This window comes from Mus musculus, chromosome 1 (genome assembly GCF_000001635.26).
Source record: "Mus musculus strain C57BL/6J chromosome 1, GRCm38.p6 C57BL/6J".
Taxonomy (NCBI): domain Eukaryota; kingdom Metazoa; phylum Chordata; class Mammalia; order Rodentia; family Muridae; genus Mus; species Mus musculus.
Genome location: NC_000067.6, coordinates 18,960,457 through 18,971,668, shown reverse-complemented (window position 1 = coordinate 18,971,668; position 11,212 = coordinate 18,960,457). Strand labels below are relative to the sequence as shown.

General features: G+C 40.4%; 1 pseudogene; it reads left to right on the top strand.

Annotated features, from left to right (window-relative positions):
• The first annotated feature begins 1,835 nt into the window (after window positions 1–1,835).
• On the top strand, window positions 1,836–1,911 carry Gm24075 (annotated as a pseudogene).
• Window positions 1,912–11,212: the final 9,301 nt, after the last annotated feature.

Sequence of the window (11,212 nt, the reverse complement as noted above, 5' to 3'; positions counted from 1 at the left end):
ATTTAAAGTTCATCTAAAACATGAGTCTTAGTTAGGAAATTCTAGGTTAGGAACAGAAAATTGGTAGCCATTGAGATGGTCTTGCAGGTAAAGTTACCTATTTCAAACCCCAAGGACCCGAGTCCATTCTCCAGGACTCACATGGTAGAAAAGAGAGAACTGACTTCTTCAAGTTGTCTTTTTACCTCCACACATACACCAAAAACATATGCACATACACACGTGCCTGTGCACACACAAATACACAACATAAATATTCCTACCCATATCTGCACACACATAAAAGGATAAAGAAAAAATATTTAAAAAGTAATAGAACGTTACTATCTCATAAAATGTCCCCCAGGTGAAATCAAATGATATGATATTTTTAAAACAACACTTAATATATATTTTTGTTGTCTTTGTTCTGTATTTTCATTGTGTTGGAAAATACCTAACTTATATAACTTTTACCTTATAGCTAGAATCCCAGCATAATTTGATGAGAATATATAAAGTATTTATGAAGAATGTAATATACAACTAAAGACAGCAGAACAAATTACCAAATATTAAATCCTAAAAAATAGTATCTGTGAGAAATGTCTTTTAAAAGTACTCATAGATGACTAAATGCATGAATATATTAATACTAAGTCCTAAAATCTAGAAACTTCTGGGAGCCCTAAGGGTTATAAATTTATTCAGCATCAATAACTGAGCTTTGGTGCCAGGTAGTTTAATTTATCCATGGTATAAATATTCCCATAATTCCCTACAGAGCCATAAGTGTGTTCCATGATGAGACAACTGCAGGCCACAGAGGGTTTGCTATAGCATCATGTACATTATACCTTAAATTTCACAATACTGAAACACAAAAATTCATTTGTACCTAAGTCTGAGATAAACGACTGTTAGATTATAAGTCTAAAGTAGATTATTACTCTTACTTTGAACCTAAAGTAGAAAAAAATACATTCATGAAAGGAAATTGTGCATTTTGTCATTAAGGGAAAAAAAAAACCTAAGAAAAGCTTATTTTTATGCTGGGAGGATGGCACCGTGGGTAGAGCATTTGCAACGTAAGCTTGATGCTCTGAGCTCAGTTACCCAGAACCCACATAAAGGCAGCTACAAGAGCACACTACAAATTATCTTTTAGCCTTGACATGCACACCATGCACAGCAGTCCCCAACTGCTACTTGATAAAACTTTCCTGTCCAGATGCAACACACAATCTACTCACTCCAGATAGGGACTACCATGATAGACCAAAATACAAATACTACCAAAGTCCAACTTGACTAGCCAATAGATTTTGTGGGAGTTAGGCAGAAATATGGGTGAGAGGTTACTTAAAGGAGCAGAAATGACACAAAGATAGCTGCACTGCCAATGCTCACCCCAGCATGGGTGGCAGTTCACAAAAGCTTAGACACTCTCAGAACACACTGCACAGCCTGCTGGAAGCTCAACAGGTTGGAGAGTGTCCTTTCCAAGTGACTCTAGTTGTCTTCCAAGCAGCTTGGCTGGTCTCTACTTATTTCAGCAGCTGGTCTGGTCTTAGTTTTCTTTGCAAGTTGCCTTCCTTCTGTCTGAGGGGTACTCTCTGCTCCTATAGCACTCTGGCTATGAGGCACCTAGAGAATCTGGACAGAACAGGGACCACTTGAAGCTATTTTGACTTGTTACCTGTTTAAAAGAGCTTCCTTACAGGACAGAATGTTTCAGTCATGGAGGAGACTACTCAGGACATACATACATCGCATCATCATCTACAACACAACCCCTACAACCCAAAGCTCAGAGAACAACCACAGAAAAGGGGAGCAGAAAAATTGTAAGAGCTCCCGGGCTTAGAAGTGTTGCAGGTGTGGCTGCTGTGTCACAAGTACATCAGTAGGTGACAGAGAGGGTGAAAGAGTGGGAGGAGGGGAAGAGGGGGATAGGAGCGGTAGGGGAAAAGGGAGGGGGGAGGTGGCTATGTCCATGTTCAGTGTTCTAATCTCTGAACTTCTGAATGAGGTTCAAACTTAACAGGCCCTGAAAAAACACAAAATTGAGAGGATCATCAGTTCATGTCTGGGGCCCTGGGCATGCTGCTAGCCTGAGATGACCACCAGTACTCTACTGAGCAAGCTTTGGGGCACAGATCATGACCGGGATGTCCCCTGCCCAGTGCTATAATGCCTGTGTGGGGCATATCACCCCTAAAACCACTCCTGAGATGACCCAAGATGCTCAAAGACCCCAACCACCACTAAGAGGAGTGAGTAAGTGATGGAGAAATGAAAGAGAAAGAGAAACAGAAGATGTGGGCACAATGAAGAGAGACAGAACTGGAGACTCAGTGGTAGTGAGAAACAGCCTGATATGAGTAGCCAGTGATGCCACCTAGGACCATGTGCTGCCAGGGTCACATTTGGGTCCATGGCCCTGCAGCAGTGGTGGTCTATTACCACCAAGGGTCAAGTGGACATCTCTGATCTGGGCTACCTCCTGGGGACATGTTGATGTCTGAGGGCTGTGCAGATATGGCCCTGTCACTCACTTGGGCATCACTGGAGAGCTGGCCCTGATGGTATGGGCACAGGCGAGCTAGCCTGGAGGGTGTGAGCAGGGGAGATCTTGTCCTGCCACTTGTTTGCCATGAGGTAGATGCTCTCTTCTTCCCTTTGCAACCAATGGGAGGTGTAAGAGCTGGCCCTGGAGTCATGAGAGCAGGCAAGCTCGCCCTGCTCCTCACCTCCTGCAGCACTCATGAAAGCATGCCCTGCACCTTGCCTAAGCAGCAGGGTAGAGCTGGCTCTGTGTGTAGGGTTGCTAGTGAAACAACCCTGGGAATGGGAGAGTCCGTGGGCTGACCAGCTCAGATAACTCTCAGGCCCAGATCCAGGGCTTTGACTTGTCCCACCCTAATATCTACCCTGTGGAGGAACTACTGGAGTCCATGACACAGGGAAACAATGGGAGAGTAATTCCACTGAGGTTCCAGTATTGATAGAGTAGCAGAAGCCAGGAGCCTCAGCTCACACTAAAGCATCATTGCAATGAACATTTGCAAGTAAAGAAGTGTGGACAAAAGTGTATACTGTGGGACACACTGTGACACACTACAGCTTCCACAATGAGAATTTTTTCTCTTTTGGCAGTGGGAGTTGCCAGGGTGGAGGGCAGGTATGAGGGAAGGGATTGGGGTCCATGATGTGAACCAGTAGAAAGTTAAAAAATAAAATAAACAAAATACAATTGTAAGAACCAGAAGGACCAAGAAGTCTGTGGTGAGAGTGTCTCTTCTAGAAATGGCTTCATAAGTAAGACCTGATTTGACTATAACACTGTCAATATACACAGAAGCATAGGCCCCAGTAAATGCATGGAGTCCCATCCCTAGAAAAATAACTACAGGCAACCAAAGACTTCTGAGAGAGAGACAATTAACTTCTCACAGGGACGAGCATCCTGTTGGTCCTCCAATAAAAGTGCTCATACCTGAAATCATATATATATATATATATATATATATATATATATATATATATATATATATATGTGTGTGTGTGTGTGTGTGTGTGTGTGTGTGTGTGTGTGTATACATATATAGCAAAGGTAGACTCAGGATGTTGTATTTGTCCACCTGTGCATCTCTCTGTATTTGGAACAATCATACAGAAGAGAAGAGCTCATCACTATGAGAGAAAGTGAGGGAACACGAGAGCACTTGGAGGGAGAAAAAGGAAAGGGGTATGGATGTGGTTATATTTTGATTAAAAATATAAAATTAGTAAGTAAAACAATGGCTTATTTCCCCGAGACAAACTGTCTCAAAGTGATAGCATAATGTAATATCTAGTAATCACTTCTCTGCATTATTATCATCATTAATGAATCATCTTTAATGAAACAAAGGGCAATTCAGAGCATCCTGAGAGGATTTGTACCTGGCTTACTGGGAAAATTTCACTACATATCTGTTTCATTTGGTCCTAAGGTAATGACTGTTATTGAAACTATTTTCTTTGTTTTTATTTAAAGAGTTTCCACTCATGCCCTTTAAACCCCCTGGATGATGTACATTGCTCTGATTATCTTGGCTTATTTCTTCAACCACTGCTAAGGCTATATGAACCTTCACAGGATTAACCAGGGGTCTCTTCACAAGATCCAATGATGAAAACCTCTGACGGCTGCTCATCAGGGCAAGCCAGGGGAGTTTGATTTCTGTGTTCTTTGCTGAGCTTAATACTCCACTGCAGATGCATATCAATACTCAATCCATACTCCCCTTCATATAACTAAAGACTCCCAGAGAATAGGAATTCTCATGATCTGAAAAGCCACTAGTTTCAACTTTTGGCCACTTTGGCTAAAACACATAGTTATATTTACAAATATGTCATTTCATGTGGAAATACAACTTTTTTGAAGCAACGTTTTTCAATTAAAAGTACACTGCTGCTCTTCATTAAAGATCTGTACATTATGTTCAAGAATCTGTCCCACATATTTTAATACATTATTGAATTACTGCTTTAAATATTGTAAATACTTTGAAAACTCTCCCAGCAAATATTAGCAAGAATATTTACTTTGCCCTGAGTTCTTGATTAGGATGAAAAGCAAGAAACACATAGTGAAGACATAAACATATACATATTGATATATATAAGAATACATATGTAAGTATAGTGTTACATACACAATTATATATACAAATCATATACATAATTATATGTATATTTACACTGTGTATTTGTATATTCATCATGTTTAAGATATTACTTTAATTGCAATGCATTCAAAAATATTTTAAAATCTTTTTTTATTGGATATTTTCTTTATTTACATTTCAAATGTCCTCTTTCCCAGTTACTGCCCCACCCCCAAAACTCCCTATCCCATCCTCCCTCCTCCTGCTTCTATGAGGGTGTTCCCCCACTCACCCACTCCCATTTCCTGGGCCTTGAATTCCCCTACACTGGGGCATCAAGCTTTCACTTGACCAAGGGCTTCTCCTCCCATCAATGCTCAATAAGGCAATTCTCTGTTACATATGTGTCGGGAGCCATGGGTCCCTCCATGTGTACTCCTTGGTTGGTAGTTCAGTCCCTGGGAGCACTAGGGGGTCTGGTTGGTTGATATTATTGTTCTTTCTATGGAGTTGCAAACCCCTTCAGCTCATTCAGTCCTTTTTCTAACTCCTTCATTGAGGACCCCATTGGGGACCCTGTGCTTAGTCCAGTGGTTGGCTGTGAGCATTGGCCTCTGTATTTGTCAGGCTCTGGCAGAGCCTCTCAGGAGACAGCTATATAAGTCTCCTGTCAGCATGCACTTCTTGGCATCCACAATAGTGTCTGGGTTTGGTGACTGTATATGGGATGGATCCCCAGATGGGGCAGTCTTTGGATGGCCTTTTCTAAGAATTTCATGAATTCATTGTTTTTAATAGCTGAGTAGTACTTCATTGTATAAATGTATCACATTTTCTGTATCCATTTCTCTGTTGAGGGACATCTGGGTTCTTTCCAGCTTCTGGATATTATAAATAAGACTGCTATAACCATGGTGAAGCATATATCCTTGTTATATGTTGGAAAATCTTTTTGATATATGGTCAGGAGTGGTATAGCTGGGCACTTATAGATTCTTTTATGACTAATTTTTCTTTACATATATTAATGATATATATTAATATGGTTAAACATACTGTTTCAATACATGACTATATTATTCAGATCTAATTCAGCATCACCACACTGATCCCCCACCTTTGTAGCCTCTGTTAGTCACTAGTCTACATTCAGGTCAAGTTTTATAATTTTCACATTTGAAAGACAACATAGGAATTTTTTTCTGCATTGTCTTTTATTTCATTCAATGTCATGTTGTCTAATTCCATATATATGCTGCTTATCTGACAAGCCCATTCTTCTTTAGGCCAAATAATACTCATGCCATGACATATATCTCTATATATCACATGTCTTCTTTTTCTTTCATTAATTTACTTGTTTACTTATTTATTTATTATTTATTCACTTTACATCCTGTTTGCTGCCCTCCTCCTATCAGTCCCCACTTACACAGTGCCTCCTCCTAGTTCTCCCTGTCCTCCTCTGAGAGTGTAGAGATGCCTCCTGGGTATCCCCCTACCCTGGCACATCAAGTCTCTGTGAGGCTAGGTGCATCCTCTCCCACTGAGGCCAGACAAGACAGCCCAGCTAGGGGAATAGGATCCACAGGCAGGCAACAACTTTTGGGATAGCCCTTGCTTTCCTTGTAGGGGGACCCACAGGGAGACAGCTGCACATCTGCTCCTACACATATGTGTTGGGAGCTCTAGGTTCAGCCCATGTATGATCTTTGGTTGATGGTTCAGTCTCTGAGAGCCCTCAAGGGTTCAATCTAGTTGACTCTGTTGGTCCTCCTGACGATCACATTTCTTGATCCACTCTTTTTCTATTTTAAATAATAATTTTTATTATGTTTAAGAAAATTCTTTCATGTGTGCTTGCATACATGCCTGCAAAGTGTGTGGCGTGTGTGTGTGTTTGTGTGTGTTCACCAGTGTGTGCCCATCTGCCTATGCACTTGCCATGGCATGTGTGTGGAGGTTAGAGGGAAGCTTGTAGAAAATGGTTCTCACCTTTCTCTGTGTGGGTCCTGGGGATTAAACTCAGGAGTTTAGAGTTGGAAGATGTTTCGTTTTCCCACTGAATCACCTCTAGTCCCCATTCATCTTTTTTCTCACTTCAATTTTATTTCTCAAATACCTTTTGAGATATATGCTCAGGGTTAAACAATTGTAAATACACAAATTCAAAAAAACAAGCTAGAAAGCAGTGCCTTTTCAGTAAGTTTCACATTGCGTTCCTTCTCCCCATTAGTACCGGCAGAATGTCCAGGTCTAGTCTACCTGGATCATGGCAGTTTAACAACAGACAATATGACCTCCTAATTCACTCCCCAAGTATGTTTACTTCTCCTTGTCTTAAATCACCAACCACTTCATATACCCAGATCTCCACTCTGTCGCTTCTCTTCCAGGTGAAGAGCTGCCTTAAGCCATAGGGAGGGACACCTGGGTTTGGTAGGTACAGGGTCTGACTGTCATGGTTTATTAACACCATCAGGGTGCAGGTAAAATAAATAAATAAATAAATAAATAAATAAATAAATAAATAAATAAATAAATTCGTTGTAGTTCAATAGCCAGACTTTATTTCAAAAGTTGGAAATATTTTTTTTCTAAGTTATTTTTAGTGTTTGGATGTAAGGGAAAAGGACTTCTGAGAATCAATATGGAGTCTTTCCCACCATAGTCGTCTTTCCTTCTGTAAAGCGCTGCTGGGTGCTCCTTACTTTGGAGATGCAGTGAGGTTTCATTCTATGATCTGTGGCTTCACCTTTGTTTTCGGAGACTAAGGGGCATGTTCAGTCTTTTCTAGCAGCTGGGCAAGGATGCCATGATGCCAAGGTGGGGGGAACATTGCTTGCAGGCTGTGGTTGCTGATCTACGGTCAAAGCAAGAGGAGGCTGCAAACCAGGGCTCCACATCCTCTTATAAGATCAGTTGACTCTTTTGGTCAGTGCTCCATCTTTTTTATATTGGCTCCCTTAGAAAGATAAATTGTGGAGTCCTGTTTGTCCCATTTGATCAGAAGAATGGCAACCTGGGACATAAGGGCCACTTTGGGAGTGGGAGGGAGGAGATTGCTTCCTACTTCTGGTTTATCTTGATTTAGAAGTGTGAACTCAAAAACTGTGTGAAATGTGGGCCAGTCTGCGTAGGAGGTCTGGGTTCTTCAGGTACCAGAAAGTTGTTTTGTTTGTAGCTAGAGCAGGCTGTATAGAATGCGTATTTCTATCTCTTTGAAACTTGTATCACGTTTGCATGTATAGCTTTGCATGTAAATACTCCTATAACTTCAAACTGGCTCCAAGTCCAGAAAAAACAAGCAAGATGCAGTTTGAAAAATTCTCTCATCAGTTTCTATATTACATTTTCCTAAGGAGGCTTTACAAATTCCTAACAGGAGAATGGTTTTAAAAGTAAATCAAGTCCAGATAGAGGATGAAGTTTCCCTTGAGCCTTGTGAACAAATGGGGCCGCAAGAAGCGGCTTTCTTTTCAGCAGGGTGACATATTGCTGGTCCTTTTCAAGTACAAAGGACTGGAAGCAGGATGGAGTCTCAAAGCCAGGTGCCCAACTGTTGGTGAGGTGAGGTGTTTGCACAGGCCTCACAGCATGCCAGAGAGATAATGGCGTCCTCGCTCAGGAGGGTTTGGTACTTAAGAGTTTATGTTTTAGACTCGCTGAGATAGGGAATCATAATAGTCCCACAAAGCTAAGGTTGGCAGCTCTTCTGCTCAGTTCAGTCTGAAGTCAACAACAAGCCACAGCTTAAGGAACACCAATTTGTAAATTTCAACATTAAGAGATTTGCACCTGATGGCCGGGAAAAAAAATGGCCCAGTGCTTAAGAGCAATTAATTGCTGGTTTTCCAGAGGAGCAGAATTTGGTTTCCAGCACTTGTGTGGATGGTTTACAATTCCCTGGAAGACCTGCTCTAGGGGATCTGATACCCTCCTCTTACCTCCATGGGTACCCCTAGCCCAAATTCATACATCATACCAACCCACATACAATTAACTAAAAATAAGGTGTTTCTTTTTTCTTTTTCTTTCTTTTTTTTTAACAAAAGAAGTGTGTGCCCTCATGGCCACCTGATGCTTCCCGCTCAGAAAAATGCTTATTGAACAATTCATGGATGTCATAGTAATACTTTACACAGCCCAAAGTTACCAACACAGAATTAAGACGTCTTAAAGTTTTGGGTGAAAATAGATAATCATATGCTGGTGAAATATTTTGGAGTATTTTCATTTCTTGTACTTTTGATATTATTTATTTGCATGTTCTAAGGAACAGTTCTCTTTTTTTTCCCCTATATTCTCTCGGCAGAGATGTCCACGTTTGCTTTGCCAGCATGAAAACTGAGTGAGAGAAAGATATCAAATGACTTTTCTATTATTACACAGCCACAGAAGTGGGCAGAGATAAGGTTCCTGAATGCTCTGGAATTTATATTCAGTGTTTTGTATATTGGGTTTTACTACAACTGAATGTGGCCTTGAGAACAGACACTACCTCTGTACACACCAGGGCCGGAATTTGTCCTGTGTTTTCAGTGAACAATTCTTGCTAATTGAAGAATTTAACTGGGTCAGTCTACGACGCTGGACATGTTTATGACAGATAATGAGCGTTAAATTGCACTCAACTCCACTTGAAAATCCACATACTCCTTGAAGAAGGCAAACATGAACTAGATCTTTAAAATCTCAAATCATAACCATCTTTTAGAGATTGCTTGTAATGTGGTAATGGTAGCAGACTCTCCTAAAATCAAATGTATTATTTGCTTGTCTAGATTTAGCTCCAAATGCCAAGTGCTCCCTTCAGAAAGAAATCTCGAAATCCATGCACTTCGAAAGTTCTGGAACTCTTAGGAGAGAAGTCACATGCTCCACACTTGCTCATCAGAACTTGCAATTTATCTTGGCTGCTAAGAGTCCTTGGGGATATCATACCCTAGAAAATGTATTCCAGTGCAATGCAATCTCTCGAGCAACCATGACTGTGACTCAAATCCTGAAAATAGGACATTCTTCTGGCATTCATTTCCTTCTGAAAAAAAAAAAACAAAGGTACTTGTGTTAGGGAAAAAATAACCCTGCAATTATCTATCACTAGACAACTTCTTGAATCCAGCTCACCTAAGCTATATTTTTTTCTCCTTACTCTGAGAGCAAAATGAATGCCACAATCGACCAGAGTACTAATGGTCCTCCCCCTCCCTCCCTCCCCATACTGTACTGTGTCTTCTTCTAAAACCCAAAGCAAGGGACTGGAGAGACTTCAGGAGGCTCTTCACGCTATCATATCACAGGGTAGAAGGTGACAGCTTCGCCAGGGACTAATGCAGTCCGACATAATTGAATGTGGCCTGGAGCAAAGCTGCTGCCTGCGGCCACTCCTGATTGCAGCTGTCATCAGGTAGAGCCTGCTGCCGGGGAGAGTACGTGCCAGTGGAAGGCCATCCCACCACCCGATCCATGATGATAGCTCATTCACCCTTATGCTGTGACCACAGTTTTGTAGTTAATAATTGTCGTGTCACCTTGCTGGCTGAGTGCAGGGACTGGCTCTTTGAATCATCAATAATCTTTTCAGTTCTCTCTCTCTCTCTCTCTCTCTCTCTCTCTCTCTCTCTCTCTCTCTTCCCCCCTCTCTCCCCCCCCCCTCTCTCATTCTCTTTCTCCTGAAATAAAGTTTTATCTCAGAGTTATTTTTCTTTTCCAGAATTTGATCTGATACAAAAGTACTATGCTGTTCATTTTAAAAAAAAAAAAAAGTATGTAACTTTATGTGTTTACCATTTCTCCACAAAGCAAACCATTTCTAACATCCCTTTCTACACTGAATCTGTGAATCATTATGAACTGAATTAAGCTTTATTGGTAGAATTAAAAATACCTGACCATTTTATCTCTCTTTTAGTGTTGATTTATAAAAGGTCAGGGCACAGAAATGAATGATTCAATGATTGCATTTTCTTTTCTCATGAGGCATCTATTTTAGGAAGATTGGGATAAATTCTACATAAATGATTTTAGCTGAAGAGGAAATGTTTTATTAGCAAACAAAACGATATGCACTACTCTAAGCATATGTTATAATATACTTGTATATTTACATTTAAAAAAGTGAATTGAAAGTGAAAAAATAATAACCTAATTTGGATTTACTGAATTATTTTATTCTTATTCTCTGTTGATATTTGATTTAAAAAGTCACTATTTTAGTTGTATAACTATACCACACACACACACACACACACACACACACACACACACACACACACACACACATTGATTTTTGAGGTAATTGAAAGATTTCACAATTTGCCTCAATTTCTCGATTGTTCTTATCAAGTTCTAAGGTCTAATTGTGATGCAAGCATTGTTTTATGGTTGATAAATGGAGAGTCTAAAATGGGATATGAATGACATAAGCATGCAGAGGTCAGACTCAGTGCTAAAAAGAGTCCTAGAGATTGTGACAAATTGAAGTAGCACAGCTATGTCCTTCTTGGAAAGTTCAGTAGTTTCATTATGGTGTCCTTACCTAGCTGTCATTATGATGCCCTTACCTAGCTGTC